Genomic DNA, 6,734 nt, shown 5'->3' with positions numbered 1-6,734 from the left:
GGAATGTTTATAGCGGCAAGCAGAATCATTCGGTCTAGCCAAAGCCTAAATGCATTCGACTGCCAACTACAGCGTAGGCAAAATAAAACTGTTCACAAAACATTCACAATAAGACTTATCCTTGTTCAAAATGGTTCAAATGGCTCTAAGCATTATGGGACTTAACATCTGAGGTCATCAGTCCCCTAGACTCAGAACTACGTAAACCTAACTAACCTAAGGGCATTATCCACATCCATGCCCGAGGAAGGATTCGAATCTGCGACCGTAGCAGCAGCGCGGTTCCGGACTGAAGCGCCTAGAACCGCTTGGCCACAGCGGCCGGCCTTACCCTTATTAATAAACATCACAGAAGATGCTGGAAATGGCCACCGCAGATGTCAACGCAGCGCTGAGCTCGATTTATCAAACTGTGAGACACGCGTAGCAGCTCTGCTTGAGGGACAGCAGCAACAGCGTTTCCAGTGCTCTGCTTTAGCTCTTCCAGTGTGTGAGGATTATTTGAGTACACCTAGTCCTTTAATGTGACCAACAGGTAAACATCGCAGGCAGAGAAATTAGGCGATCGAGATTGCATTGCCCCTGGTGATTGTTCTATCCTGACAGAACAGCTCGCGCACTCGTGACAAGGCGGTGTCTGCAGTTGCTCCGTCTTGCTGAAAATGGATACAGTCATTCATGTTCTGTTAGCTGATGCACATCCGAATTAAAGAGTTCCTCGACGCACTGGCTAATATTAGCAGTTTGGTGAACGTATTGTGATACGATGCGGTCACCAGACATTGTGCCCAAACACCTATCTTCAAATTATGCAACGGCTCTTCAAAGTCTGATGGGGTTTTCTGCCTCATAATGACGCGTTTTCTGTGAGTTCAGAGACCCTGACATCCTAAACCAGGCTTCATCCTAAGAAATGAAAAACTGAGAATCCAGAAGTCTTGATTTCAATTCACTGAGAAAAAATCGGCAGAACACAAGAGGCCGCAGATCGTCTGAATGCTTAAACTCATGTACATCAGTAAATTTGTAAAGACACAACGGTGTCGTAATCCTTACTCGCGCAGATCAGCGTCGTTAAGATTTCGTCGACTTTGTTCCACGCTTTCCTTAATTCCAGCCGGCAGAGGTGGCCGAGCGGTTCTCAGCGCTACAGTCTGGAACCGCGCGACCGCTACGGTCGTAGGTTCGAATCCTGCCTCGGGCATGGATGTGTGTGATGCCCTTAGGTTAGTTAGGTTTAATTAGTTCTAAGTTCTAGGGGATTGATGACCTCAGAAGTTAAGTCCCATAGTGCTCAGAGCCATTTGAACCATCTTGAGCAAATGGTTCCGCGCAGGTTTTCCACAAATTTTGCTTCGCGTAACACTCGACAGTGAATATGTGGTGTTTTACTGTGGGCACCATTTTGTGTTGCATTCGTGTCGTCACTAAACACGTCCATTCCTCTCACTCAAACGTAATGACACAGCGAAATACTCGGAACAGTGCAGGCAGGAGACGCACATGTGCAGACATGTGACTGCAACCGATTGGTGCATCTCAATCACAGTTTCCAGCATCTTCTATGATGGACAGTTCTGTTGTTCATTCACAACAGTCAGTTCCGGGTTAGCCTTCTAAATATTTTTCGGGCGAGTTTTATTTTCCCCAGCCTGTAACATGTAAAAGTGTAACAAGAGACGGTCGATTTAAATTAATAACTAGATGTTTCTACCGACTATAAGATTCAGATATTTCGGTCGTAGCCGTTGAAAATAGTCTAAAATCGATAGCAAGCAAAGTATGCTCAAAACATTGTCTCAGTAGTAATACATAATGAAGCTGTTGTCAGGTTGTCTCATGAAACGTGATAGGATACATTCACAAAAAATATTCTTACCTCAGAAAAGGGTGTTTACACCGATCGGCAGTATCTGTTCGTATACTTCGTGCTTGCTTTATACAACAGTCTCGGAATTATAACTCTGGTATCCCTGTACATGCACTCTACTGTGAGATTGTGGTTAATAACAATAGTTCGATATAGGGAAAGAAGCTCAAATCGATTAAAGAGGTGTACCGATCTCAGCCATTCATGTGAAAATGAGAAAAACGTTCCTGGACCATCGGAAGCTCGTAAAAGATGATACTTTAAGCATTTGAAACGTGGTGCTATAGAAGAATAGTGAAAAATAAATGGACAGAGGAAGTAAGAAATGAAAAAATACTAAAAAGAATACGTCACGAAAGAAGTCTAGGGAAGGAAGGAAAGTTTAGGTTTAACGCCCCGTCGAGGAGAATGTCATTGAAGAGACGAGACAAGTTTGGAACGGTGAAGGAAATCGGTCATGCCCTACCAAAAGGAACGATTCTGAAATTAACCTTAATCGTTTTAGGGAAAACATGGAAAAACTAAAACAACATGGCCAACGGAATTTTGAACTAGCGTCCTCCCCCATGCGAGTCCAGAGTCTGACTACGGAAGACACTTACGGGAAGAGGGGACAGGTTAGTGGTACACCTAGTAAGGTATCCATGAACAGTTGAGTCGGCGCTGGAAGGATTAGTGCAGGAGAAAAAGTAGTCGGAGTGGACAAGACTGCAATATGGGAATGCAGGCTTTCTCAGCGAATTACACACGTGAAATCTTCTAGTGTTATTGGCGTCGTGTTGTCCCAACGTTTCGATGAGTTTTCTACTCGTCACCTTTGGAGGGTAATGTCGGGATCATGAACCCAGGGACACTAACAATTTGCACAGTTCATTTAGATCTGACGCAGTGCACTCACAACTACACCTTATGACCACGAATTACACTTGCAACGTAGTGAGGACATTACGCCAGTGCCGTTCGTGGTCAAAAACAACAGCGTAACCTGTAGGCTTCGGTAGCAACTGCATTTATGTTCAAGCATTGAAATGGATTCCAAGATCAGTTCCGTGAACACTGAACAGGAAAACAAGGCACTTAATAGGACTTCTTTAACAACTGCACAGAAATACGTGCATTATTAGACAGGATTAAGTTTCAGTAAGCTTTCATGATAACTTCAAAAGCAGACTGTTAAGCTCCAGATTTTCAAATTCCAGTTGAAAGGTTTCCTACTGACATGCAATCTTCTATTTCTCAAAAAGAGTTTCTGGCAGTAATTCTTTAACTGTATACCTTATCGAAAATCTTTCGTTTTCGTGAATAAATTTTCATTCTGCAGCAGAGTGTGGGCCGATCTGAAGCTCCCTGGATGATTGAAACTGTGTTTCGGACCGGGACTCAAACCTTGGACCTTTGCCTTTCGCGGGCAAGTGCTCTACCGACTGAACGATCATCTTCACAAAAGTTCTCCTGCATATTTTGCGGGACTAGCGCTCTAGGAAGAAAGGATATTGCGGAGACACTGCTTAGTCACAGCCTGGGTAGTTTCAAATCAGCGTACACTCCGCTGCAGAGTGAAAATTCATTCTGGAAACAATTCTCCAGGCTTTGGATGATGTCTCCGCAGTATCCTTTCTTCCAAGAGTGCTAGCCCCGCGAGGTTACGCAGGAAAACTGTGAAATCTCAAAGGTAGGCGATAGGGTACTTCCGGAGGTAAAGCTGTGATGGTGGGCCGTGAGTCCTGCTTGTATAGCGCACTCTGATGGCGAAAGGAAAAGGTCCCTGATTCGAGTCCTGGACCGGCACACAGTTTTAATTTTTTGCTTTCGTGTTTGTTTATTTTTAAGTTTTAAATTTTTTATGAACACTGTTTGTATTAAGTTGAGAGTCGTCTAATAAGTGACTGTCTTTCGCTCACATGGTCTCACACAGCCTCAGGGATAATGAATATCGTGACGTCCACAGAAATGTCATTAGCCTTTACTCACAACCAAGCAATCTCTGCGATGGGCTTCGAAAGATGGAAAGTTATATGGAGACAGACAAAATAACTAAGCAGCTAGCTTTCAAAACATGCAATCAGAAGGCCTGCTCGTTTTTCTCCTCTACACTCTGCTTCGGAGAGTCACCTCCGTCTTACTGAGCGATGTGACAAAAGACATATGTCGCAGATTCTAAATCAGTATACACGGTGCTCAGAAACAGTCTGAAAAGCATGTAGCCGGCCGCGGTGGTCTAGCGGTTCTGGCGCTGCAGTCCGGAACCGCGGGACTGCTACGGTCGCAGGTTCGAATCCTGCTTCGGGCATGGGTGTGTGTGATGTCCTTAGGTTAGTTAGGTTTAAGTAGTTCTAAGTTCTAGGGGACTTATGACCTAAGATGTTGAGTCCCATAGTGCTCAGAGCCATTTGAACCCTTTTTTTTTTGAAAAGCATGTAAGGGTGCTTCAGGGTAGGTTGTGCTGAGAAATAATTGGTAAGAAAAAAATTGATACGTTGCACCGTTTCCGAGTTAATTAGCACTGAATGTCGCCAGTAAGGCCGCTGCGCGCGCAAGTTCAAACGGCTCGTTAGCTTACTTAGTGTCAGTTGTTCTCATAGCGTAGGCGATAGCGCACGAGACTGCTCAGCCTTTAAATAAAGAAAACGAATCACCACAGACGTATCGTCAACGAAATTTATTTCAAACGACTAGTTTCCGTACAACATTTGCACCATCTTCAGGTGCGCTATAAACCAAATGAGTACTTTCATTCTTTGGCCCATGTATCGTAGAACCCATATAACACTAGCCGTCGTGCATGGCATACATCAGGAGTGTATGCTCTACAACGTGTTGTCGAGTATACACTCCTGAAGCATGTAGTCTACTCATTTGGTTTATAGTGGACCTGAAGGTGGCGTATGTGTTGCGCCGAAAGTAGTCGTCCGAAATAAATTTCAGTGATGATGCGCCTATGGTGGTTCGTTTTCTTTATTTATGTCATCAGCCGCTGTTCCAGTCCCGATGGACTTACATAAGTGCTCAGCCTTTGGCTCGGGTTAGATCCTTATTTATACTACTGCCGCAGCCGGCCGTTGTGGCCGTGCGGTTAAAGGCGCTTCAGTCTGGAACCGCGTGACCGCTACGGTGGCAGGTTCGAATCCTGCCTCGGGCATGGATGTGTGTGATGTCCTTAGGTTAGTTAGGTTTAAGTAATTCTAAGTTCTAGGGGACTGATGACCACAGAAGTTAAGTCCCATAGTGCTCAGAGCCATTTGAACCATTTGAACTACTGCCGCATGTCCAATTTTTGTATAGTTCTCTTGTTCAGTTTTAGTGAACCAAACGAAGGACACGTTTGGCGACACCGTCTCTGTCGCGCCGTTTGAATTTTCGCGCGCAACAGCCTGATTGGCTAAATTCAATGCTAATTAACTAGGAAACGGCGCCACCTCTCGAATTTTTTTCTTAGCAGTTATTTCTCAGCACAGTCTACCCTGCAACACACTCACAGGCTTTTCAGACTCTTTCTGGCCACCCTGTAGACAAGTCGCACGTCAATGTACAGTGCATTTTCTATCGTATTCCATTCACGTATTGGAAAATAAAAGACGGCCGCCTAAATACTTAAGTATGCGGCCCAATCTCTTTTATTTTCCACGAAGACTGGTACTCTAAATTTAACTAACTTGGTTTAATGGGAAAAACGCCTTTCCTTCAAAGATTTCCATTACGTTCCCCGAGCAAACGTGTCCCAATATCGCTACGCTACATCAGCCTGTTTGGATTCAAGCAGCGCTTGTCTGAATTCTTGAGCGAGCAAGTTGGTACATTCGGGAGAACAGCGGTTCAAATCACGGCAGCGCCATCTAGATTTAGTTTTCCCGTGGTTCCCATAATGCTGGTGTGAATCCTTCGAAACAGACCCGCTCGATTTCCCTCCTTATCTTTCCCCACTACAAACTTGTGGTCCATCTCTAGGACCTTGTCCTGAAATATTCAGAGACGAGAGTAGTTAAAAGCGACAAAAGGATGAAAATAAAATTAACAGTCTCAGACCTATCCGTAGTGACACGTCCCGAGTATCACCCCCTGCTCTTTATTTATAGTGTCGTTACGGTACTGAAGCTGGATCAGATTACATAGGTGGCCCCAGCGTGCTTTTGACGGATCACACAATATCTGAATGAGCATTCTGTGACTGTAGGGCGAGTGGTGAGGGACCTTTATGTAATTTCGTTACACACGACCTGTGCACAAAACCATGAAGTATTTCTCTCTGCAAATTTAGGCGACTACAGCGACCACGTCAAGAAATTTCCATAGGGAAGTCTTATCAGGGATGGTGTATTTGCCGCACATACTATACGACGAAACGTGAAGAAATATCAACTTCCCGGTCAGAGATTTATTTACCTGTGTGCTCACTGTAGTGTGCACACGCGGCGGCTGGCTGGGGAGGAAATTCATTAGGGCGCTTGGCTTTCTGGGATAATGATTTGGACGTGCGCTGTGGATAATGAAGGCGGAGGCGGCACGGCGGAGCCTGTGAAGTGGCCGCAGTTCGATCTGCGCCGCCGCCGCAGCCCGTCGCCAGGGGCGCTGCTGCTGCTACCGCCCCTCTGTGCCCCGCACGCCGATGCAAAAAATGTCAACCAACTCAAAGGCTCCACTTCCTCCATTATTTACTCTACACACAAATTATAAAGTGTGGTCGTACTAACCCCTTTACTACGACTGGGATGTATGTGGCCCGCGATAGGTGATCGGAGAACCAGTGGGAATTTACTGCACGACTGTTCAGTATCAATGTCACAATGGTGAAGGGAAGCCTACTAATGGATTTGCAGAATTCATATAATTACGGATGTGTGCTGTCTTCAGGCTTCATTGTTAACCC

This window comes from Schistocerca piceifrons, chromosome X (genome assembly GCF_021461385.2).
Source record: "Schistocerca piceifrons isolate TAMUIC-IGC-003096 chromosome X, iqSchPice1.1, whole genome shotgun sequence".
In the NCBI taxonomy this organism is placed as follows: Eukaryota; Metazoa; Arthropoda; class Insecta; order Orthoptera; family Acrididae; genus Schistocerca; species Schistocerca piceifrons.
The sequence above is the reverse complement of the archived record's forward strand: the minus strand, read 5'-3'. Positions refer to the sequence as shown.